This window comes from Lonchura striata, chromosome 13, assembly GCF_050655825.1.
Source record: "Lonchura striata isolate lonStrDom1 chromosome 13, ASM5065582v1, whole genome shotgun sequence".
In the NCBI taxonomy this organism is placed as follows: domain Eukaryota; kingdom Metazoa; phylum Chordata; class Aves; order Passeriformes; family Estrildidae; genus Lonchura; species Lonchura striata.
In genome coordinates, this window is record NC_140715.1 from 5,775,704 (window position 1) to 5,801,471 (window position 25,768).

General features: G+C 39.8%; 1 long non-coding RNA gene across 2 annotated transcripts in view; it reads right to left on the minus strand.

Moving 5' to 3' along the window:
* LOC144247147 (uncharacterized) overlaps window positions 1–25,768 on the minus strand; it is a 65,522-nt gene that overhangs the window by 31,828 nt on the left and 7,926 nt on the right. For both annotated transcript variants that reach the window (XR_013340843.2, XR_014958281.1), the window contains exon 3: window positions 9,269–9,456. This is a non-coding gene — a long non-coding RNA (uncharacterized LOC144247147). The remainder of the gene's footprint in view (window positions 1–9,268; window positions 9,457–25,768) is intronic.

Below are 25,768 nucleotides of genomic sequence, written 5' to 3' on the forward strand. Positions count from 1 at the left end.
TCATTCAGATTAGAGTGCTTGGCTTTGGAATAAATATCTTAGATTCCTAAAGCTATCCTTGTCCTAAATCTGTAACCTGCAAGGATGGCTGCCTTACCTCCCTCAGGTTTTGTATCTATTGGTTTTACTCCTGAATATTTTGATGGGTTTGTATTTATTGTTTTTACTCCTGAAATATTTTGAGGTATTTTCACCATGAATTAATAACTTTGCAAATATTCAAACAGGTGGCTCTGAGGCTTCAATGTGTCTGAAGAACAGCCACATTAGTGCCTAGAATAGTCTCTGCTCATTAAAAAAAAAAAATCTAATATCTACATAAAAAAAAAAAAAGCCTTGAGCAACTGGAAATGCTGAAAGCAATACTTCAATCATTGCACATCCTGAGGCTGATTCAGTGAAGTTCTTGTCACAGATCAAATTCATGTACAGACTGAGATCTCTTTGTGTGATCACTCTCAAGTGAAAATAAGGTTAAAAATAAAGTTATCTATTGTATTTCAGTTGTCTTTGTTGGGAATGAGCTAAAAATGCACACATTTACAGCCTTAATTTTACTAATTACTTATATTAATTTGGTGTGAATTGCCACTGAACCAATAGCTGGCTGAGCTCTCAGTCTGCTGAACCTGTGTTATGAAAGAAGGAAAATGAACTAATACTTTATTCAAAGTTTTCCTGGCAGTTTGTCTGTCCAGATGATTTAACTGCTATTTACACTGAAACCAACATGCAAGAAGATTGTAGCCTATGACTCCCAAGGGAGCAGCTATGGAATTTTTGCATTCTGCAGAATGTTATGGGTTGGCAACCTCTCCTGTGTGCTACACAGATCACTTCAATCCCCTGTGTTTATCCTATAAACAAGAAAGTGCTCTACACTGTTGTGCTAAAGAAAACAGCTGAAATCTAAAGCAGCTCAGTCCTGTTTAAGCTGTTCCCAGACACACTCCCTACCACACGGGTTTGTTTTCCATTGATTTGTTAATGAAAGCTGGCAGCAAATGCTACACTTCTTCTGAGCATATTAATCATTGAAAGAAAACAGTATTTCTTCAGCTTTGGCAAGTCCTGTACTCCACATAAATAAGGCCTCCTGCTTCCCTGTTAACCCTGTACAGAATGTAGGATCCCCTAAAGCATTTGGTTTCTTTGCAATAGTGGATTTCTGCTCTAAGCCTGGATGCCTGCTGTGGAGTCAATTAAGATGTGAAAACATCCATGTGGCTCCTGATTCAGAATTCCAGTTGTGGCAAGAAGCACTAACACTGCATGCCCAGTGCTTGGATGCTTTTGAGAAATAAGAATGCAATCCTGGTGCAGCTGCTCATTTTCCCAGAAAATGAGAAAGAGCAGAGAAAGAGCAACATCAGCTTAACACGACTGATTCCTGTCATTTACAGCTGCCTGCAGCACTCACAGTGTGTGCTGAGTGCCTGTAAGGCACCAGGGAGTTCCTCGTGCCACAGATGCCCTTCATAGGCTCTAGCACAGTGACTTTTCATCTTGTTGTAGGGTAACATGAGAGTGGGATCAAAGCAGAGCCTACCAGAGACAGAATTAGCCCTCAAACAGGCCTTCTCCTCACCCCTAGTTTATGGGTTTTGTTACTAATGGTTCCCTTGAGGCAACTTTCTCTCTTGAGTACAAACTATCCTGCACACAATGCCCTGAGAGAACTGCTTACAGCTCAATATTGGACCTGAAATGTCCAGAAATTTAGTTTCATTGCACTACTAATTTGTGCCATGCAGCACATGGCACTCTGCTTGTGGGGATGTCTCTGGAAGGGAGACATAGCACTGTTTCAGTGAGGTAATGGGTTTTAATCCTGCGTTAATAAATCATCTCTACAGCAAAGCTGCATTATTGCAGATGATAATCACAACACTTGTTCTGTCATATCTCCACATTCAAGGCTTTGACCAGGTTTCCAAGTATGAAGAGTAAATCAGAGAAATGCAGTTCATGCACCTGTGGAGGCACCAATCCAAGGCTGAGGGAATAATCAAGTACAGGCTATTTAAAAAACACTTCACTGATCAAATAACCCACTATTCACATATAGTTACTTTATCTCCTGCAATGGAAAAAATCCCTGAGGTCGATTAAATGCAGTGGAGACATGGATGATGACTGTAATCATCCTCTTATTTCTATTATTTACACTCCAGCTTACACAGAAGGATGTACCTGCCTAGTGACCAAATCAATTGTGCTGCAGAATTATGGACAATTATTGTTAACAGTTGAGCATAACAAAAGAGGGGAAAGGCAGTCCTTGGTGGGGGCTTTGCACATACAACAAAGTACCTCCAAAGTCTCTATAATACAGAATATTTTAGAGTCTCAAATTAGATATAGCTTCTTTTTTGCCCCCCTACACCTTGTTTTCAAATTGCCCCCTTAAATCAGTCCTAGCAGAAATCATTTAATCTTCATTAGTGTCTGGGATTAATTCAATGCAAATTATAATTATAACAGGTAAATTAGTTTTACTCTGGCCTACGTGGGAGCATTTTTATTCACACTTATTCACAATTTGTCTTTGCCCACTTGAGTACACTAGCAGAAAATACCCTGGGATGCAAAAGGGCAGTGGGCTGTCCTAGAACAGCACAGGACAGAGCAGTGCTAGTGGGAGCATTGCAGTTCCTACAGTACCTGCACCAGGTATAGATTTCAGTTCCTCAATTTAGACACCTTGGCAGTAGAGTTCCTGACAGATGGAAAATGCAGTGCTTGTTAATGATGTGCTTGGTCTATATCAACTGTTATATATTAACTGTTTTCTATATTAACTGTTTCTATATTTCTATATTAACTGTTTTCTAAACATATTGCCAAGACAGTGGGAGTTGGCAGCCAGCACTGTGTTTTAGGTTTTGGATATTTGGATTAGAAGTGACTGCTGATTATAGACCTTTTTATTTGTCTTCTACGAATTACAAGCAACCTAGTAACCCAGCAAAGAATCCTTCAGAGCACTTAAACTTGTCTTCATGGCTTCCCAAAGATTACATACACAAATCACTCCACAAAAGTGGCGTAACAGACTTGTGCATAGATAACTACATAAGGCAATTGTCTTGTTCTAACTCTTAAAGACTTCCCCAAAGTGAAATGTTTTATAATCCTTTTTGTGCAGTAGTCAGGAAAGAAATAAAAGAGTTTGGGCACAGGACAGAGCAGTGCTAGTGGGAGCATTGCAGTTCCTACAGTACCTGCACCAGGTATAGATTTCAGTTCCTCAATTTAGACACCTTGGCAGTAGAGTTCCTGACAGATGGAAAATGCAGTGCTTATTAATGATGTGCTTGGTCTATATCTCTCCAGCAAACACTGCTTTTTTCAGCATGAAACTGGTGCTTCCTAGCAAGGTCTAAACTAATCTGACTTGGTGTTTCCCTGAATTTGTGTGCAATCTCCAAGTTAATTATCTTCAAGTTGTCTTTTCGATTTCCTCTGTCCTGCAGGTTCACCCTAAAGGTGTAAGTTTATTGTGAACTGTATTTATAATATGAAAGATAGTAACAGTTGAAGCCCTTAGAATAAGAATGATTTTATTTCTCCTTTTGACGTGAGTATTTTATGATTTGTGTGACTGCAAAGAAAATATCCCAGATTGATATTGACACAATACTGGTTCTCTTTCCTTTTAGTTCCTGTGGTCTCTAGCACAAGAAAATAGTTAGAATAGCTAGAACCAATTCCTTAACAAAATTTAAACTTATTTTGCCTCATTTCCCACAGAAAGCAAGCTGTACATGGTTTACTGTACTAAAAAAATTCCTTCAAATCAGATCACCAAAAATCTGTTACTATTTGCCTAAATTGTTAGCTAAAAAGCTCAACTATACTAGCAGAAAAGGATTAAGAATAACATTTTTTGTGCAATAACCTTAGGTTTTTCTCACCTAAACAGATACAAACTGTTAGCAGAGAAGAAACAGCAGACTACAAAGAAAGAAGATGAAATGGAAAAAGGAAAATGAGATGATCTGTGATGTATTTAATGACATACCATGACACATGTTTGTGAGCCTGTGAGCAAAGAAGATACATTTTAAACACAGGGAACAAATAAATCCATTCTAGGCAACAGAATTTATCCTCAGAATTTATCTTTACTTCTGTAATATCACTCTTCGATGTTGCCTCAGCAGTAACACCCAACTTCTGAGAGACATTTAAAAGCAATAGTGCCTTGAGCATTCTATACCATAACCCCAAGAAACAAAATTGAAAGTTCTCTCAATTTGCAGTTAGAACAGAATTTTTGTTTGTGCACAGGCCTGAATTTCTGCCATTTGCACCCACAAAACCATACATTCTCACTTTTCCTGAGCCTTTCCCCAAACATGCTGGCATGGACTTCAGAGGCTGCCCGTGTACAGATGGGTTAAGAGCAATGACTCAGCCTTTCTGCTTTAACTGAAAAAGAAACAATCTTGTAAAAACAGTGATTTTTAGTGTATCAGACAAGGTTATCCAAATAAAACACAATAGCTCTGTGATATCACTAAACCAAATGACACCTAAATAACCAGCTAGAGAGGTGCGATCTGTTCTTTGCCAGTTACTCGTTAACCAATCTTCATTAATCATAAAAAATGTTTTTACATGATTCTTGATTCTATAACTGCAATCTCCCAATCAGTGTTTTGTTCAGGTGGCCTTGGTCCAGCTACTATCCCTTCTTTTCTTGCTCAGATATTTTGCAATAGCAACTGATGAGTTGGAGGTTCCAGGCTTAGTTTACAGACTAAATCTCTCGCAGTATAATCTCAATGTTTCTGGAGCTTTTTAATTTTTACAATAATTTTTTAAATTTACCAATTAAGGAATCAAAATGTTTTTTATGTACTTTTCATCAGAATATTTCAGCAGTTCATTATCTGGGGGAGTATATTTTATAATACTCTCTGGGGAAAATAAAAAATTAAAACAAATGTAAAACTAATTAAATATATTTCATTTGTTGCAAGGACTGAAAACCAAAACCAAACAAAACCAAAGATCAATTTCTACATAAAGCTGTTTCCATTCTTTTCAGGTCTAATTCAAAATCATTTACATCATAGCCAGAATAAACTGAAAAAATATTAATATTAAAAATAAAGTAATCAAAACTCATTGATTCAGTGTTAATCCAGTGACTGCAGTACCATTGTATCTGTGGCCAGCATTCCAATTCTGTGCTAGGTTTCATTCCTTGCAGTCACATGATATTATTCAGAGCAGAACCTAATTTATCAGCACAGCTGACTTGTATCAATCACTAATCACCTTGCATTAGCACTGTTAATAAAGTTACAGTTGCATGGTGATTTAAATAACACTGTGAGGCACAGCTTTCCTTAGAGCTATTAAAAAAACTGCACTACCAGCTTAATTGTACTCCTCAAACCCAACACCTGAAGTGTAAAATCCATGATCTTTCCCCCCAAAAACTCCTCTTTGTCAAAAGCAGGAATGCCAGAAGCTCATCCCCCAAGTTGCTTAAATATCTTTTCTTTGGTGACCACTGCTTTCTCCTGGCTGCTCTTAACCTTGCAGATAGGCACAGATAACACGATGCTTATCTGACAGGCAGGAGGTCTGGCAAGCTGCTTTGCAGACTCAAAAACAAGCAGTCGTCTGTGGATTGGCCAGCAGGACACTGGGGAACATAAAGCTGGCTTGAGCCCTCCGTTTGTCCCAGTATATCAAGGTTTAAGCTTCATTGACTCCAGTATAGTGGCTTTAATCAAGATTTTTCATGCCTCAGAGAACAGTACAGCTGCTAAAGCTTCTTTAATAAGGGTTTATAGCTGGGGAAGCTGAACAGGAATTAGCTGAAAAGAGATGACTTACTTCTGGCTTTATTAAGCAGCAATTTATTATAAGTCAGTCTGCAACATTGTTTTGCTCTAACATGAAAGAGGAATGTTGGTCAAAGTGATTTGGTCAAATCCTTGATTCGGTTCCTGTCATTTCCTGCAGTTTATCTTAAGAGTATCCTTCAAATTCAGGAAGGCCAATGCACTGTGCTAAGTCTCAGGAGAAACTCCTACATTTCCCATTTCTCATTCTCAGAGATGCAGCCATCTTCCCAGGACTCAGTGGCAATATGGCCTTTATAAAGCTTACCTTTGGATTTCCTAGCTTTTTTCATTTGAATGAAATATATTTCCTATTACCTTATTGAACCCATGTTGGCAATGTTAACAGAATATCCTGATAAAATAAACCACTGATATAAGGCAGGCCTTGTAAAATGGACAAAATTGGAATTTCAGTGAAGTGGACTGAAGATTCTTCAACAGAATATATCTTACCTTTGCAGACCAGTATTATTTTAGTACATTAAAAAAAAATCACTTATTGAAGATCAATTTAACTGGCACATGTCTGGCCTTACCATAATTTTCACAGAAATAGTCCCATAGGAACCATGAATAACCCTGAGGTAACCCTGAGCATCTGGGGCATGGGATGGCTCCATGGGCACCTGCTCAAGCAAATAAATTCTGTTATTCCTCCCACTAGCCAGGACAAGGAGAAGCCCCTGCTGAAGCAGAACAGAGAATTTTTTCCAAATTGGACATTTTAACTCACTAGTGGATGGGATAAGATTGTGCAGAGAAGGCACATCCATGTGTTAAATCTTGAGGCATCTGGCTCCTTATGGAGGAGGACTGCCAAGCATTTATTTTATTAGCTTAAAGTTGCTTGATGTTCTCAGCTTTTGACCCTTGGGATTAGGTCTCTGCCAGAGACACGCTGCAGAACAGCAGCAGAATATTATCCCCTTTTTACCTTCCCTTGCCTACTTTTCCCACACAAAGACAGATCAGGGATCAAGCTAAACAGATTATTTCCTGCTGGCACTTACAGCAGGGTGACAAATCCAACTATTGTACAGCACATGTGTGCTCTGAAGACCCAGTAGTCTGGAATTAAGGAACTATGAAGAGGAGTTAGAATATGATGAATATATATGATAACCTACATTGCCATCTGCCTCCTGTCTCAGCTCTGAAAGGCTGCTGCTTATCTCCTCTCCACTGACCTCAGAGGAAGAGAAGGGATCCTGTGAAAGGCATGGAGGTGCAAGACCATGTGCCATTCAGCAGAATCTCAGCACCAGGACCTGGAAGTTAATCACATGTCCTTTTTCCTAAGGCAGGATATCTCATGCACCAGAGCCACTCTTACTATTTTCTTAGTAATTGACTCAAAGCTTTCATTCAGGCCACAGAGTTAAAAATCTCACAAAATCTGCCTATAATGAAAGTATATAAATCTTTCACTTGCAAACTTCTCATTAAGACTATTCCCACTGTTAGCAGAATCTACTGTTGGTGAATACTGGGTCAAAAAGCTAATTCCCTTGCAGTCCTTTTACTGTCTCCTTAATGATTACTGAGAGTCCGGAAATGAGAGCAAAAAGTATTTAATTCTTTATTCAACATGAAATTGTCTTGATTTATACTCTTGAAAAATTAATAAAATGCCTCTGAGAGAGTCTATCTCTGCTGCCAGGCTTGCACAAAGTATCTGCTTTATCTGCTGAGCTGTGCAGAACTATAATAGAGAATAATATTTCTGCTTTCTGTGATGCATTTACTGTAAATTTCCATTCTTCCAGGAAGGTTCTGACAGACATATTTAGCATCTCAGATCTGACTTCAAGAAGAGAACTTAGTTATTATTTGTTCCACTAATACTTTTGAATAAAAACCTAGTAGTTGAATTTGGTGCCAGGACTGAAGACAGAGATGGGACCCTTGCAAGAGGGTGCAAAAACCAATCCCTTCGGAGCTCATGAGAAAGGCACCACTCAGATGTTCATTCTGTACCAGGGTTCCTCTTTCCACAAATCCCATCCAGACAACAGGATTTACATTCCTATACAAAGCTCAGTTGGTATTGTCAGATTTATCCAATTATGCCTGATAAACAGCATCCAAAATATCCCATACTTCATTACCTGCCACATATAATTAATTAAAACTAGCTCAACATCTTGGTTATTCTTGGTGATGATGACACAGACTTCATCAACAGTCACAGACTAAGTGGCATCTTGAATAGGATCCTTCACAAGGGTTTCAGGGAGGGAAAAAGTAGAATGTGCTACTTTCAGGCTTTAAAACTTTATGCATATTTTCTTGGCAAACCACTCATTTATTGCCCTGCTATAACCTGTTTCCTTATGATCTTACTTTTCTCTCTTGTGAAACTCTAGTCTGTCCTACCAAAAAGAAACATTGTCAAAAAACATCCACACATTTTAGGAAGGATATTTACATCCAAGGTAATATGAACAAAACTGTGGAAAGTCACCATGTTTCTAATGTTAAAAACATTGAGGAGGATTAAATGTGTGCTCTTGGAGACGGGAGCTGCTGTTCAAATGTTCCAGTCCTATATTATTGATAACTGTTTTCAGCTTAGAAACAATCTTTGTTTGCTGACTTTCAAATAACCACTGAAGAAGTTAATCAGCAGCCAGAACAAAACAGCTTCCAGAAGCAGTGACAGTGAAAAGGAAGTCAAGCACAGTTGCTGTAAATTCCTTTTATCCCCTTACCTTTATAAAGCCTTAGCCCTTAAAGCTGGAAATGCTCTTTGCTACTCTGTCATGACACAGCTGTACTGCTGAGTTAGAACTCCCATGCACTAAAAATGCTAAACAGAGATAAAATAAAAGAACAACTGGAAAGCAGTTAATGAGCAATGAGCTTCTCTTACTTTACTACAAAGCTCTTGAAAAGCTGTCCTTCCACTTGCCCATAAACCCAGATGCACACATAGGCACAATGCACACACAAGTTTAGTCTGTTTGCATGTTTGCAGATCAGTTCAATACAGCACAATCTTTATCAGTGATATGATGAAATGTCTTTGTATACTTGCCTGTAACACACTTGAGAAGCACCTGAAATAGTGTTCTGGTTGCCAGCAGGCTTATCTTTCATCTTTTACCTCTGCCTAACAGAGCAGAGAGTCTATTACCTGCATTTTTCACAGCTGGATCTTTTAAGTGTGATTTTGGGCAGCAAAGATATAAAGCAAATTCTTCTGTCTTTTTCATTCCTCTAAAATAAACCCACTCCCACCTTGGTGCTTATCTGAAAGCTGAAATTGAACTAATGAACATCTCAGGAGAAAATACCAACTGGACAATAAAATGCATATACAAAAGGCTCTGAGCATACTCACCCTAATGCATAATTCAAAGAAGTTGAAATGAAAAATCTTTAAACTCTTCCTCACTTACCTGCACTAATAAATATCAACAGACCATGCAAATTTGTTCCAGGTGCACCGTCAGATGAGCAAATGTTTCTCTTCCTGTGTGGAGAAGGGATTTCAGAGAAGGTCCCTTGGCCAGCCCTGCTCTGAGCCAGCAGCCCTCAGGCACCTCAGCTTCCAAAGGCCTTCATGTGTCACATCATGCAGTGATCTCTAAAGAGAAAACAACAAAATATTTAATGTTTGCAATGCCTCATAGCATTTAATTTCCCAATTTGTATTCAATTTCTTTCAGCAGCTAGCAGTGTCTTCATCATCCTCCAGCCAGGCAAATCCTGTGATTCCTGCTCCACTTGAATGAGAAACAGTGAGAAGTGGAAGGTAACTGCTTTAAAGTCCACAGCAAATCCCCTGAACTTGAATGCAACAAAAAGCCAAACTACAAAACATCTTTTTCCATATTTCATAAATATTAGCTTGAGTACAAATAATATAATTTATTATATATATGTTTTCATTCCCAAGGCTTCCACAGATGTTACATGCAAATGTTCAATTATAAGAAATCAAAATACCAAACTCTGGACCAAATTTAATGAGTTAATTGATTTTCAGAGGTGTCAGGCTGTTTGTAGCTTTGCTTCCCCAATTATTTCTTCTGCCTGAAGTAAGATGCAGTTCTGACTCTATTAATTCATTATGCTGTAAATCAGAGAAAGACGAAATAGAAAAGACCATCAGGAGAAGCAAACATCATCAAGGTTGACAGGAATGTTAAATGAATTTTCTCCCAACATTCTGCTTAAGATCATTTCAGTAATAAGAGTGAAATAAATTTCTTTAGTTCTTCAGGTGAAATGCTACCCTTTCATTTTACTAAAAACAATTCAAACAGAAAGGAAAGAATGGCTGCCAAAAGATTCTAATTAATGAAGACCCCTAGTGAGGATGAAAAACCTACACATCCAACCCCTTGGCATTTATTATCATAGCTCCTGTGAAGACAGGAACAAATTGTTCAGCTACATTGCAGAAGTTTTTTAATATAGAATCCATAAAATTTAATTCATGGAATAAACCTCTTGGCAACTACTTTCTAGTTAAGTAAAACTGGTTTCTTTCCAGATCACTGATCTTGTTTTGTAGGTAATTACATTTTAAAATGGTACTTTTTCTCAATATTACTTTGAAATATCTCTTTTTTTTTAATAGATAATTACATAAAAGCAGGCTTCTCAGTTCTTCTGATACAATTTTTCATCAATATTTAATTATCGTAGTTACTCTCTACTAAAAGGGCCCACATTCTGGAACTTCATACCAACTTTCACTGTAGCTGGGATTTCTCTGAGTCTTTTGCTAACATCTACAACAAAACAGATAATCAGAATTTTCCTTTTAAGAGTATTTTTTGAACAAAAATTCTTCCTTGTCCTAAACTGTGAAAAGGAAGGGAAAAGGAAAGGAAGGGAAAAGGAAAGGAAGGGAAAAGGAAAGGAAGGGGAAAGGAAAGGAAAGGAAAGGAAAGGAAAGGAAAGGAAAGGAAAGGAAAGGAAAGGAAAGGAAAGGAAAGGAAAGGAAAGGAAAGGAAAGGAAAGGAAAGGAAAGGAAAGGAAAGGAAAGGAAAGGAAAGGAAAGGAAAGGAAAGGAATAGGAAAAGATGTTCTTTCCTTGTTGTTTACCTAGAAATAAAAATGGATAGGAAATACAAACACACAACCATGTGCAAAAATATCCTGCTAGTGTCCAAGGATGTTAAAACTGCTGACATCAGATTGGGCTGTAGTGCAAAAGAGCCTTGACATTCATGTGGGACCATGGAGGAGCTCCTGGCCATTCTGGCTCAGAGACCAATCCCTCTTGTGTCTCTTCATCTTCCCTGAAAATGATTGCTCCTAACCCCTAGGACAAATATTTAAAGAGACAAAGAACTAGTTTGTGAGCTTGAAAGTTGGGTTAATTACTGAATAAATATATAACTAGAGAAGATAGAGGTTTATTTGGCTTATTTGACTAAAAATTCAAACTGCTCTCCTGATCTCTAGCCATGAGTGGAGATAACTGAAATTTCCGGACACACCGGAAAATGTGTAGGACACAAGATGGGACTTGAAATCTTATCTTGCTTCCATTGACATGCAGGCATGTGTCCTGGCTTTAACAAGAGTGGGGAAGGCTCCTAAAAGTCTCTCTTTTAAAACATCAGTGCTCAGTGTGCATCCTACAGGCTCAGTATTGCCCCATTACAACACTGTTTCAACAGCCTGTAGAGTTTTAGTGACAACACCAGGCAAGAAAATGAGCTGTTATCAAGGGAAAAAATCGCCCAGCTCACTTCCTTCTACTGCCTTTAAGTCCAAAGTAAAAAATAAAAATATTTTTTAAATTATGCAAGACAAAGAATTCAGCTCCTCTCATTCCTAGAATAAGGCAAGTAATCTTTTCAAGGTGGATAAGAATGGGAAGATTAGTTCAGAAGAAGCTGCAAAGAAATCTAGAAATGCTTTATTCAAGCAAAGGCCCTAATTATCTTGTCACAATCCCAGCTGCCAGGAAACAGGGACAAAGATGCAGCTCCAGGTGGTTTCTTCTTCCCAAAAGTTAGTGTATAGCTACAGAAATATGAGCATAACTACTGAATACATAGTCAGAATTAATCTACAGCACTAAATTCAAGGAAGTTACAATTTCAAATGTATTTTTTCATTAAAGATAAATATTTCCTAATTTAAGCACTAACAGCAAGTTCCAGTTCCTTCTTGCCAGCTCTCCAGTGCCATTTGTGAATGACACCAACCTCATAATTATCCCTTATTGTTTTTGACCCTTTTCATTATCTCTTCTCTGCTTCTTTAGAAAATTCATTTTAAAATTACTGATTTCACTGAAAGCCTTGATGTTTCACTGTGTTCTCCTATCCCAAATCTTTACTTTAGCACTCCAGTTTTCTCTCTAATGAAGATTTCAATCACTGTTTGCTTTGCTGTCAACCACCTTGACAGGCTGTGAGCATAATGAACTCCCTTAACCCCAGAGGATGCCACAGCAAACCTGTCAGGGTTAATGGGCTCACGGGCTGCTGATTTCACTGCATGCTCTCCCACAGGCAGCAGGAGAGTCCTGCAGCAGCCTGACCTCCACAGCCTGCCAGGAGTGGGAGGGCAGGAGGAGGGATGGCCGAGGGAGCCAGGCACGCTCCTGTGTTTTCAGTAAACACTGCCTGGAAAATGGGCCTGCTTTATAGCCCAGATTAGAGACTAAGATAGACAGATAGACAGAGAGCAGCAGCTGGGATGGAGAAGCCCTCTGAGGGGAACTGCAGGGCTCACTTGGGGAAGAACATGCCAGGGAATCAGGCAGCAGCTGGTGCACAGAGATGTCAAGGTTGCAGGACAGGTACAGAATTAAAGCAATGGCATTCTCTGCCACCATCAAAGCTGTGCAGCTACTCAGTCCTGCACAAACCTTCCTTCCTGCTTTCCCACAGCTGATCCTGCATCTGAGCCTTGTTTGCTGGAGCTTCAGTCCCTTTCTGGATATTTTTTTTGTGAGGGCATGCACGTTACAGGAACTACAGCTCGCCTAGGAGAGTCCAGGTCACCACAGGCACATTGGTGGTGGATCTGAAGGCAGGTCCTGGCTGTTTGCTGTGCAGCTGCTCTCTGAGAGTGTTGAAATACCCAGCCCAAAGGCAGCTGAGAGCCTGCACAAACTGCAATGTGTATTTCCTCATGTATCCATTAAGAAAAGAGCCCGACCCAATCTGATTTGTCTCCAGAGAAGGGCAACATGAGATACATTTGCCCACAAGAAAAAACAATGCAAGTTGCTGCCTGTCTTCTGAAGAGCGAACCCAGCCTTACTGGAAACATGGGCACCAATGGCACCAGGAGAGGACATGTCCTGCATGGGAAAACAATGTGGATGTGAAGATTCTTTGGCTTGGTTTGATACCAAAGTTTTAGAAAACATGCAGCAGTGGCTAAGCTAATATCACTACTATGTATGGAGCAGGAAAGCCAGTAATTTCCAGGATACTGAGGCACATGTGGGTATATAAAGTCACAGGGGATTATATCTTTCTTCATTCTGAATTCATAAAGATGACATTTCACTGCAAAGAAAGCTCTCTTCATAGACTGATTTTGAAGGAAATAGCCTTGAGGTTGCTCTAATCCTGCCAGGGAGATTCAGTACAATAAGTCTCAGATCACACCACTGGATTGGAAAGCAGCTAAGACAACCAAAGCAGTGGAAGTAAAAGTCTCCAGTGGATTTGTGGGTCAGGTCCTCAACTACTCCAAACAGGCTGCAGTGCTCTACCTGCAGATCTGAGGCCTGGCTGAACACTGTTTGTGAGAGAGGGACATGGAACAGCCCAGCAACATCTTATTTCTTCACATTGCTGCTTTTCCCAGGAAGCTCCTTAGCATTGCTTATATGAAATGCTGGCGTGAATCTGGATCTCTAAGATATCTCATTTTCCTTAACATTCACAGTTAACTGAAATATTAAATATATAAAGTGCCACCCTCTTATTATTTAAAGCCTAAATTAACATAATTACCATAATTAGGACAAATGTTTTCCCCAGTCTATTATGGCTTAGCTTTTCCTGAAGGCAGATTAATTATCTTCAGGCCAGCTTTTATCTAACAGTGAAAGCATTATTGAAATTGGTACCATTAATGTTCATCAAGAGATGCACATCACCACTTACCTTGATATTACTGATTTCTACCCTGATTGCCTAGGTGAAAAAATTTTGTGGCTCATTAGGAAGGCCAAGTATTAATTGAAAAGAAAAAAAAATTGAAACAGAAAAGGCTGTACTAGCAAAACTAAAAGTACAGAAATCTTTAACACAGATTGAAAGTGTGTTAAACCAGGGTCAAAGCCATGAAGTCAAATCTCACTATGCTTCCAGCTTGGAATTTATTTAGAATACAAAAAAGAGTACCAAAAGACCTCACAGACATTTTTAACTAGCCAAGTGGGATACTGGTAGGTGATATGCAGCACAAGCTTCCTCACTGGCTGAATTCAAGCCCACCCTGAGACGCACCAAGGCCTTGCCTTGATGGCAGTAGACTTGGGGGATGCTTTGATTATGTCTCTCAGAGCTGCCATGATAAACACAATTAATTCAAAGACTAAATTCTGCAGGGCTTCCCTGCAAAGCAGAATAACTGTGAAGAAACATTGCATTTAATGGAGCTGCAGCACACCTCTGCAGCTATAGCCAGTGACTGAGGTTACTCTCCAGTACAAAGTTACGTGCAGCTATCAGCACACAATCTGACAGCTTTTATCCTTCAGAAAACATACATTTCAGTTTAACTCTTCCTTTTGGTTGAGAACTCATATTACAGTGTGCACTCATAAAAGGAGTGCTGTTTTATTTAAATATAATGTCTCAGTTATGGCAGCAGCAATATAAACTTTACTGAATGTTTTATTGTCACACAGCATTCCTTGCAATAAAGGCACCTCAGTCACTCTGAATACTCCTGAAAAGGATTGATCTCATGTAAGGTCAGGTTGGCAGTAAGCATATCTCAGTTTGCCATTCCCCTTAGTATAAGAAAGTTAATTTTATGTTCCTGTACATGTTTTTCTTTATAAAATGCCCAAGGAAGTGCTCAGAGGCCTAGGCAGTGCAGTACACTGCACTGAAAGAAGGAAAGCAGGAGTGTGGAACATACTAGAGGGACAAGGTTGGAGTCACTGCATTGCCACTGTCCCTACACACCCTCCAGACTTCCAGGTTTCCAGACCACAAGTGTGGCCTCTGAACAGTTCACTGTGCTTGCCACCACTAAACCTTTTCCATCAAACCTGAGCCCTGGCAATCAGATACTCAGAAAGGATCAATTCTGGCACCAAAATTAGTATTCAGACTTCCAAAAAGTTTTACTACCATGCTAAAATTCACGTTCTTCATTTGGTGCATTTTTCTTGAAGGTGAAAATCCAAGCTCCCATGTGAGAGGCTGCCCACAGTCACAGTGGCTGCCCACTGTCAAATCTGTCCTTACAAATTAGTTCTTATCACAAGTCAGACCACAGGCAGAAAGTTCAAGTGGGGTCTTTGTGATCTGGATAGCTGGTTTCCATTTTTAGGAGTAAAACCCATTAAAATATTCTACCCTGATTTTCTTTTCCTGTTTGGTGAGTTTGTGGTATGCCAGGAATGCCAGCTGTTCATTTAATACCTCTCATGACTGTATAGAGACGATATTTCTTTCACTACCTAATTATTGAAAAACTGGCCAGCTAAGGGTAGTGCAGAGGCATGGGGTGCTGGCCACAGAAACTTTAGTTTGCTGCTACAAATCATCACCCTGTGTGGCAGTCACTTTGTTGGTCCACCTAGAAATGTGGTTCAGAGACTGTTCATGTCTGGAACTGAAAGAGTTTTGTTAAGTAATAGAAAGACCGACAACTGTCCTGACTCTTTTCCAAGGCAATTTTTCTTGATTGCTGAAGTAGCCAAAACTGTCACCTTTTCTGGAAGATCAGAAATCTGCATCTTTGCTAAAACCTACCACATGCAAAGCTGGACTTGACAGACTTTATAATGAATTACCTTAATTTTCTATTACATTCATCTAGAGTCCTTTACCCCAGCAGACAATTATTTGATTGATTCTTTTCCACTGTAAACAACCAAAACAGCAGCTCTCATCATTCCACTACTTATATCAACAGGGCCTACTCAGCACAGCTGTTCAAACATTTGTTAAATCACTTCACAGCAAATAACAATATGGTGCAGCATGCCTGTTCCTCATTTCAACTTAACCATAGCAATATTTAGCATGCACTAAAAAAACATATGCTCTATTCACAAAAAAAATTACCTCATCTTAATCAACAGCAGCCTGCTAGTCTCAGAGGATACTGGAAAGTTCCATAGGTAAGTAGAGTCTTAAAGGCTGTGAAAGATGAATAGCTTCATTCATCCTGAAACATAATTCCTAAGAATGTGCACCCAGAAGTTCAAACAATCTGATTTTACACTTTGGTGCCCAAAGGCTGGGTCTGATTCTGCATCTTTTAATTGATTTTGTATGTATTCAAAAAGAATGCCCAGCACTAACACATTAATGTGAGAAAACAGAGGTACTAAGTAGCTTACTGAAAGAAATTACCAACTAAGTCAGGGAGCAAAATTGAAATTTCTAGACTTCTTTGCAATGTCAAAGCCACTGGACCCTTCTGTGTTCCACGTGTCCTGATCTCCTACAGATTTTTACTGCTACATCCTTAAAACTTAGCAAATCTGCAAATTTTGTCTTAATTACTGAGCTCTGAGTAAAGATGCATTTCTCTCCCTGCATCTCTCCATTTCCCACAGCGACCTTAGCAAAAACATTGTGAATTACACAGGAAAAAAGACCATCACCTGAACTGGCTCGTGCCTATTCCTGTGCTCCTGCTTCAGAGCACAGTAAACCTGCTGGAATGTGCCAGGAGTGATAGAATCAGCAGCCAACCCCACTCCAAGCTGAGACTGCAAACATGCACGGCTCCCTCTAGACACAGGTTTTAGATGAGATGTTGATTGGCAATATATCAGAATCCTGTTACACAGCTCAAGAATCCACAGAATCTGCTTCCTTGCAGAACTCTGTTCAGTCTCCTTGATAAAGATCTAGTGCAGCCTGCTACTTAGACAAGGAAAATCAGAGATGCATTCACCTGGCAGCACGAGACCACAGCTCCTTTCTCAGGACTGCTCTAACTACACACTCAGTGTCTTTGGGGAGTCCATCCTTACTTATTTCCCTCTTTTTATCTTCTCTTTATAACCTTACTATTGTCATAAATTTCCAAATCTTTCCATTTTTTTCTGTTTTCCTCCCTGAGAACAGCTCAAGGCATTTTTCAAGTATCAAAATTAATTTAAAGATTCTATTCCTAGAGCTAGATTCTGATATGAACACATTACAGAGTCTTCCAAATTACAAATAGAACTGGAGGATATAGTTGTGTAGAGTGGCACTTTTGAGCATTTAGGCTGTTATCTCTCACTGGAATTCACTATGACTAAATTATTTTGAACCATCTCCAAATGATAAACCATAGAATACAGTATTTATCTAGGAAAATAAAAAAAGATTAGACATGACCCCTTTTAAGACCACAGTGGCATTTGTGACCTCTTACAGATTATAGGGTTATTTATTCAGTTTACAACATATACAGCATGAGGAATAGATCTCATGAGTGATACAGCTTTGTTCTGAGGACTGAGGAAATGTGATATTTGAAGTTCTCCATTAACTGTCTGAAAAGGTTTTCCCCAAAGGTTTTTTGTGGGGGGAGCTAAACAGGGAAATGTGTAAATGCAGTTTGGGTTCAGCAAAGACCCAAGTCTATATCACCTTTTCTATTTCAAGATCTCTATTTATTTGGAAACCTAATTTCTCAACCTCTAGTTTGCATGTCTTTGACAACTTTCATTCACACCATATGCAAATACTAAATGTGTTACTGTTAGGAGTAACATGAGATGATTTATTATTCATTTAATCAGATGAATCTGCTAGTACCAGAAGACTGTAGTTTTAAATGCTATCAATATTTGCATTACCAGTAACTGGAGTCAGCTAAGCATGCAGCTGGTTCAGTTTTATGGAGGGCTGTTGGAGGGGGTTTCGTTTTGCATATTGAATGCAGACTCCTTTGGGATCTCTAAGGAGACTGCTGACTTTCTGCTCTTCCCTTGGCCACTTCTGGCCACTGCTGGAGAAAGGATCCTGAGCTGGATGTAACCTCAGACTGACTCCATGGAGCTCATTATACATTACAGAGGTATTTTATGTAGAAAGAGCAAACAAAAGGTGTTTACACTCTGTATTAGCAGGACTCTGCTTCACACTGAATATTCTCCATTCTCCAAACTAAGACTGGAGTTAGCCAAGAATTGTTAAATAGCTAAATTAGCTGAAAATATGAAGTGAATCACTGCTCCCTCTCCAAGCACAGCACTTTTTATGTAGGCTTAGAAATATCTTCTGCTTCTTTTTTTTTTTTTTTTTTTTTTTTTTTTTTTTTTTTTTTCCCTAAACTCACAAAAGCATAAAGTAGTTGTAGCCAAGGCAATGCCATGAGAAGCACTCCCGGAGCAGAGCTCAGGGGGCTGCTGGATGCAGCACAGCCACAGCCCCAGGGGATTGGCTACACCCCTGAATGCCCCACTGCATCTCCATAAACACCCATTGTGCTCCTTCAATGAACAACACATCTCAGAGCTGAAAACCAGCAATGTGTATGCCTGGACCATTTAATTTGGGAAATTGGGAAAGCGTGCTCATCTCCTGTGGCTCCTTTTTCTCTATGTTCTTCCTTCATAAGGCCTCAGCATTTCACAGCCACTGAAGAATTCAAAGAATGACATTAACCAAGATACCACCCTGGTAATTAAAACTAAATACTTGTTCTGAAAGAATTCTGCAGCAAATCTTAATACTTACACACAGAAACTCCTTTTCAAGCCAAAATATTACTGCTTTTTGTTTTCTAGGTGATGTCTCAGCCCTTTTATTTCATTTTATCACTCTTTCCCAATAATTACTCCATCACAAATCATGAAACTGTATTATTATTCTTTCATAATGTACAAATCCCAGTTTCCAAGTTTTGGTCTCAAGAGTTTGTTCTCTGCTTACTGGGTTGCTTTTAGAGTGTGGCTATACCTGTGTTTATCACAAGGGAGAGAAAAGGAGAAGGGAGGAAGGTAAACAATTTTAAAGGGAGAGGTGGATGAAATGAATTTCTGGAAATTATATTCCTTTAGGGCAAGGAAGATGTGTCAGTGGCTGAAAAAATGGAGAAAAACCATCAAGAATAGCTCCCACACACTTTACCTACTTGAAATGTACATATTTTCTATGATTTTCTATTTTTCTGGACAGATAGATGAAAAGTGAAGCTCAGATTTGTTTCTCTGGGAGTTGTCATACACAAGAACTCTGATTTGGAATTCTGTTTAGCACCCCAGGACAGGCAGGAAGTCAAGAAATCATTTTGGCTACCAGCAGTGAAAATGCTGCTGCATTCATACTGAGAAACAAATTTGGGCACAACATCTACACATAAATATTTCAGGAAACCTGCTTCCTCAATTCAAAAATCTAAGCCTCATTATTAGAGGGAAAAACTTATTAAATACCTCATAAAACCCCATTTCCCTGAATAGCCCATCAAAACTGAGATTAAATCACACTTACAGTCATTTATCACTATATGAAATACTAAATTTGCACCCTCAGAATTGTATTGAAACACCTTTCACTGCTTATGGGCACAATACATGAATTTTATGCCTCTCTGAATACAAAGAGTGGCTGTAGAGGCAAATAAATTGATAAATACAGCCATATCTGAATTCTTCAGTTCTGTGGATTGCCACAGAAGTTTCAATTCTCAAGGCTTCTCCAAGCTTGTTTGGCTTTAAGACTTCACAGAAATGAAAGAGTTTGTGAAATAACTAAGCCTGGAGCTCAGAAACTGCATCATCTCATTTCAAAAATGTTTGAAATGCGCTCATTTAACAGTTTCTGAAATGAAATACAGCAGACTTCCAGGGCTGCAACATCATCTCCTCATTTGCAATCCAAAGTTTTACAAAAGCTTAATGGAATTTAAGCTGGTTTTTCTTTTTTTTTTTTTTTTAATCCAGAGACTCATCCTTTTCTTTGCCCTGGCAAAGAAAAAGGAGGCTGAAGCACTTAATTTATGTGAGATACCACATCTCAGAGCAGTCTAAGACAGAGCAACACCCTGGAACTTTCTACTCATCACCTCAGTAGAAAATGGTCTGCAGCACTGCCCTTTCACAGACACTGACAGGATCCTTCCAATGTAACAAATTGCTTTACGTTATGGGAGTGTGGCATTTCAAAAGATGCCCATTTGCCTTCTTGCAACAAAATGATGCAAGTTATAGTGCATTGTTAAGCCTTTTTAGTAGGTATATTAAGGTCTAACAATACAGCTGAAATAATGATTTCTTTGCTTGCTAGTAATTAATGTTGAAACAGCACAAGATGCAAGAGAGGGAAATATGCCTAAAGAATTATTTTCCTATGATATAAAATGTAGAACTCTCTCTGCTATCTTACCCTTACCACAGTGTTGTGTATAACAAGGCTGTAAATATGAGGAATTTTTGTTGCTTGTTTGCTTGTTTGTGAAGAGTTTTCTTGCTTAGTTTTTGGCTGGTTGATTGGTTGGTTTGGGTTTGTTTGTTTTGATTTGGATTTTTGCTTGGTTGGTTTGGGTCACCATGTTTTCAAGCTATTGGGCTCATGCAGACTGAGAGCACTGAGATTCCTATAAAATAAAGGTTCAGATAATGAATTTCTGTTTCAATTATTTCTGGTTTCTCAATTTTGAGAGCTGTCACTGCAGCCTATGAAGCTGTTTTGTACAATCACAAGATTTGTGATCTAAATTCAAACTGGAGCTCTAAAAAGCAGAGAGATGCAGTCAAAAAAGCCAAGATTAGCTACACTGTTGTTTAAAAAGAACATTAAATTCTGCACCTGAAAAGCACAACTCAACTCCATGTAAACTCCCTCAGGGTAAAGCCCCAGTTTTGCTCACTCTTGTTCTCTAGAACTGAACAGTGAATAATTCAAAAGATTCATTAATTTTGTAGGAACAGGATAATGTTAAAAGAGTACAAATCTATAGCCTGAAGGGCCCGGTGCAGGGGAAGAACTGAGGGCTAGGCTGGGGTTGGAATTCACCCCTTGTGTTTATGAGGGGAGCGAGGACAGCGCTCCCCACTGTGGCAAGCACATTTCTCTCCCTCTCAGGATTTTTAATAGAGGTGCACAGAGAGAAATGAAAGAGAAAACAATTTCTATTTCTGCTCCTTGTTTTTCCTATATGGAATGTGTTTGGAGAATTGTTTACCTGGAGCGAGTTCTTGGTTGGATTCAGGTGAGGATTGTTTGAGCCTGATGGCCAATCCAACCCACCTGGGGCTGGGCTCTCAGAGAGGGTCACAAGTTGTGTTAGAGTCAGAGAAAGTAGTATGTAGTTTAATATCCTCCTTTTACATAGTATATTAATGTATTTTAGCATGGTTATAATAAAGAAATAATTCAGCCTTCTGAATTGAGTCAGACATCGCCATTTCTTCCCATTGGGTTCGCCTGCATTTCCAATACCCCACCTGCGGGGAAACACCGGCGCTGAAGGAGCAGCGGGGCAGGCAAAGCAGCTGGGGCATCCCCAGAGCAACCTGCCCAGCGCTGTGCTGCCCATCGCGGCACAGACATCCATCCTTCCCGTCCCCGTCCCTGCCCAGCGCTGTGCTGCCCATCGCGGCACAGACATCCATCCTTCCCGTCCCCGTCTGCAGCCCGCGCTTTTACCCCTCAGCCAGAACCGCCACGTCCCGCGGGCGAACCGTGGGCATGGGGAGCGCTCGGGAGCTGCTGAGAGGCAGGGCCGGTCCTGTGCCTCGGACACGCGGGGGCTGCTCCGTCCTGCTCCCAGACAGGCCACGGGGACAGCGGGGACACTGAGGGGACACTGAGGGGACACTGAGGGGACACTGAGGGGACACTGAGGGCACGGCCGCGGCTCGGGGCCGGAGCGGGCGGGAAGGCGGGAGCGCTGAGGGCGCTCAGGCAGCGCTGAGGGCAGGGCCGGGCCCATGGCGGCTCTGGGGGCTCCGGCCGGCCCCGGCCCCTCGGGGGTCTCACAGCTCCGGCGGCGGCAGGGGACACACACCGGGCAGGGGACACACACCAGGGAGGGGACACACACCGGAGAGAGGACACACACACACCAGGGAGGCGGACACACATCAGGAAAAGGCCACAGCTCAGTGTCACAGCCTGCTCTTAGTCCGACTTTGCTTTAAAGCTACAGTGACAGAGGTACCAGAACCTTCCTGCAAATCTCTTCGAGGCGTTTGCTGCTGTTATTTTACACACACACACAAACGCACACGTGTATATACATGAGAGGTTGTTTGTTCGGAGGGTTCAGCCTCTCGGCAGTGTTGCAGTGGCCTCCCTGCCACCTCCGTGCCCACCTCCAGACTCGTGTCCCTGCGGTCCCACCGCGCTGTTCTGGTCTGTCACTCCTGTCCTGTGCTTTGTGATGCTGCCCTGCCAAGGGACGGCTGCTACACTGATTTGGCACGGCTTTTTTTTTTTTTTTTTGCCTTTTTTTTCTTTTTTTTTTTTTTCTTTTTTTTCCTGACAAATTCAGGTTAACTGTGACTTTCGCCCTAAAGTTTCTTGCTAGCATGGTTGAAAGGTTTTTCTTGGAATTCAGTTTTAGCTGGCTGACTTTTACAGATTTCTTATTTCTCTCTCTTAAAAAAGAAAGGAAAAAAGTATGTACATTCCAGCCTATGCACTGCTTCATCCATTTTCTGTCATAACCTAGAGTGAGCTGTGTCAGGTTTTATGAAATTAATGATTCATCTTAGTACAACCGAGGTTGCTCTTTTTAGTTTCTCATATTTGACCTAATAAAAAATTACTAAGTTTTCGATCACAAAAACACAGACCAGACTGGTAGGCTTTGAAAAAGAGAATTTTCCTCAAGGAGATCAAGTTTTTCACACACTTGTCACTTTTGTAAATAGACACATGTCAATTTCATAAATACACAAAATGCCAATTTCATAAACAAACATCCACAAGTTTTGTTATACCAGCGTCCTTTAGCACAGGCTCATCATTTTGGCTTCATGCATACAAAATTCACTAAATCAGAGCTGCAATCCAGCTTGCTGGAGTAGAATTACTGAGTGGAGAACAAACAGAACAAAAATGAATCCAGGGATCCTACTGGAAAAGTGAGTTTTCCCAGCAAGGATACTATGGTGGGCAGCAAGTGTGATCTAGGCTAGAAGGGAGGGACTGGACTTTCTTCATCACATGTTTGCAATTTGCAGGAAAAGCTGGGCAGACTTAATATGTGAAATTGTGTGAATTGTTCATGGTATGGAAATGAAGGAAATCTGAGCTGCTGGAACAAATGTTGTGTGGAGACTCTGCAGTGGAAGCTGAATCAATTCCTGGACCACAGCTAGCTGGTAACAGAGGAATAGCTGAAATTTCACTTTTACAGGCATATTGTAATTATATGCAAAAACGTGATTTATAAGAATGGTTCTGTGTTTACTGCTTATCTCCAACTGAGCTTTAGAGGTCCTGTTGAGAATAACATAAAATTTAGCATTTTGTTCCTGTGCAATAAACAGTAATTAGGAAGCAATTTTAATTTAAGGCCAGCTAACGTTTTGCTGTTTACAATAACTAGCAGACAATGACTAGGTATACAGTATGTATGAATGACAGATTAAAAATATTAATAATGAAGAAATATTAATGGAAGTATTGCTTTTCATTACATGACGCTCAGTACAAATCCTTAGATCAGTTTTACAGGTTTAACTACCTTTTTCAGTTCTTAAGTAGGCAGCACTTGAAATTATACACTTCATCCTGCATCCTTTGCTTGCTATCCCAGTCTACCACACTACCACTTGCTTTTCAGTAGTTATCTAGTTCCCCTATTTTCCCTAGCTTATTTAATTTTATATTTTGTCTTGTTTTAAAACTATGGAGCACAACTGAAAACTTGATGCCAACCTAAGAGCCTTTTGTTGAAATAGTATTTTAGTACATTATTGTCCTTACTCTGCTTCTCTGTAAATTATCCAAACTCATTACTGAGGCAAAGTCAGTGTTTGAGCTCCCATAAATTGTTCCAATGCATGGCAGAAAGAAGAAGAGCTTATATTTTAGTAATCTGCCTAAAAGAAGATTAGGGGTGGCATCTGCCTGTAATAACTCTCAGGATGTATTTCCAAAGTGATATTCAGAAAAGACACAAAGAAGAGACTGTGGTAAGCTTAATTCTAGCTTTCAGTTCCAGTTTTTTGATGCAGAATTGTCTTCCAAGTATCTGCTTATCTTCAGTGGGAAGCAATTTAGTTTTAAATCTTCAGAATGGCAAGTGGGGAATCTCCTTTGTTCGAGAGACAATTATGTTTTGCTTATTGACTGATAATATCAGTAACAGAAATAAAACTATGGGTTAAAGACTGAAGTTTGAAGGCTGGAAGATTGAAAGAAGTGAAAGTTAAAATAAAAACAGCAAGGCACTTTGGCTTAAGGCAAATCAGTGAAAAGGACCAGGAGGAAGTCATCAGCTAGTGATTTCTCTTGTGATGCCTGATCTGCAGGAGCCCCACCATCTGTTGCTTAGGTCTAAACATTTTGAAGTCACTCTGTACTTTTCTGAAATACTGATATATTTATATTTTAAATGAATGTCTTCTGTCAGCATTCCTCCACAAAAGTCAAGCATCTGCAGAGAGAAACAGGTGTTTCTGCCCTACCTAACCTGGACAATGTATTAGAAAAACCCCAACTGTTTAACAATTGTCAATGTCCACCATTTCAGTGTTCTATCTTAGAATTCTATTCTACTTAGAATTTTTCTAAATAAAATTCTTATTTTATTTACCTGTAGCCTTAGGTCTGTAAAGACTGTACAGCTACAGTAAAGACTGGAGCTTTAGGTCTGTCCCTATGTGCCCTCCTGTAACTGGTGGTGGAGGAGATGGGGTTTCAAGGACTGATTGGGTTAAAACTAATTGGAGAGGAGTCCTCAATACTTTGGGAAATTGGACATACATTGGACCAGTTTTGACTTGCCTTGAAGACGTCAATCCACTAAAAACCATGCATGCTGACCAAGAGCAGAAAAATCAGTCCTCCAAACAGAATCACAATAAAGAAAAACACTTTGTCTTTTCACTAAATTCCACAATATGGAGCTGCCATTGTGACCTCATTTAAAGTAGAGCCAGTGCCTTAGACACTGAGCTTCACAAAGTTTTTTGCAAGTACAATTAGTGACCCATTTCTCCTCTTTAGTCCTGGTTTTAGGTAAAAGTCTTTTCTGGTACTAGCTGGAAAAAAGGCTTTTAGAGCTAAAGATGGTGCATCCGTTATACTGCCACATCAAGGATGACAATGACACAAGGGGAAAAGACCACCACCTCTAAAAAGCCCTTCCAAACACAACCAAAAAAATGCATCAAGTTCTGCCGCATAATAAAATTGTGTCCTTTTTTTATAGCAAGCTAGTGTACCTTGTTGCACAACGTATCTTAGATACATAGTGACCCAAATGAGTCACTTTTTACAGCAGTGAAAATAATCTTTGACGTGCCTTAATGCAACGGACTACTGTTTTGATTAAGGCCTAGATTACCTTGGCTTGTCTGATAACTTCTACCAAGGGCTAATTTTCACAATAAAGATGGGCTTTTAATCAAAGTTTTCTACACCCTGCAGAAAAAGCTTCTGATATAATCTTTATGAGGATTACTGGCTGCCTCCTCCTGTGTGCAGGGTAAGGCCATCAGCCTCTTTGATCAGCACAGGAAGCAAATGTGTGGATTTGCTCTGCAGGAAGGATGCAACTTCCTAGTTCCCTGCTGTTGCCCTGTCCCCTTACAGCTTCTTGTA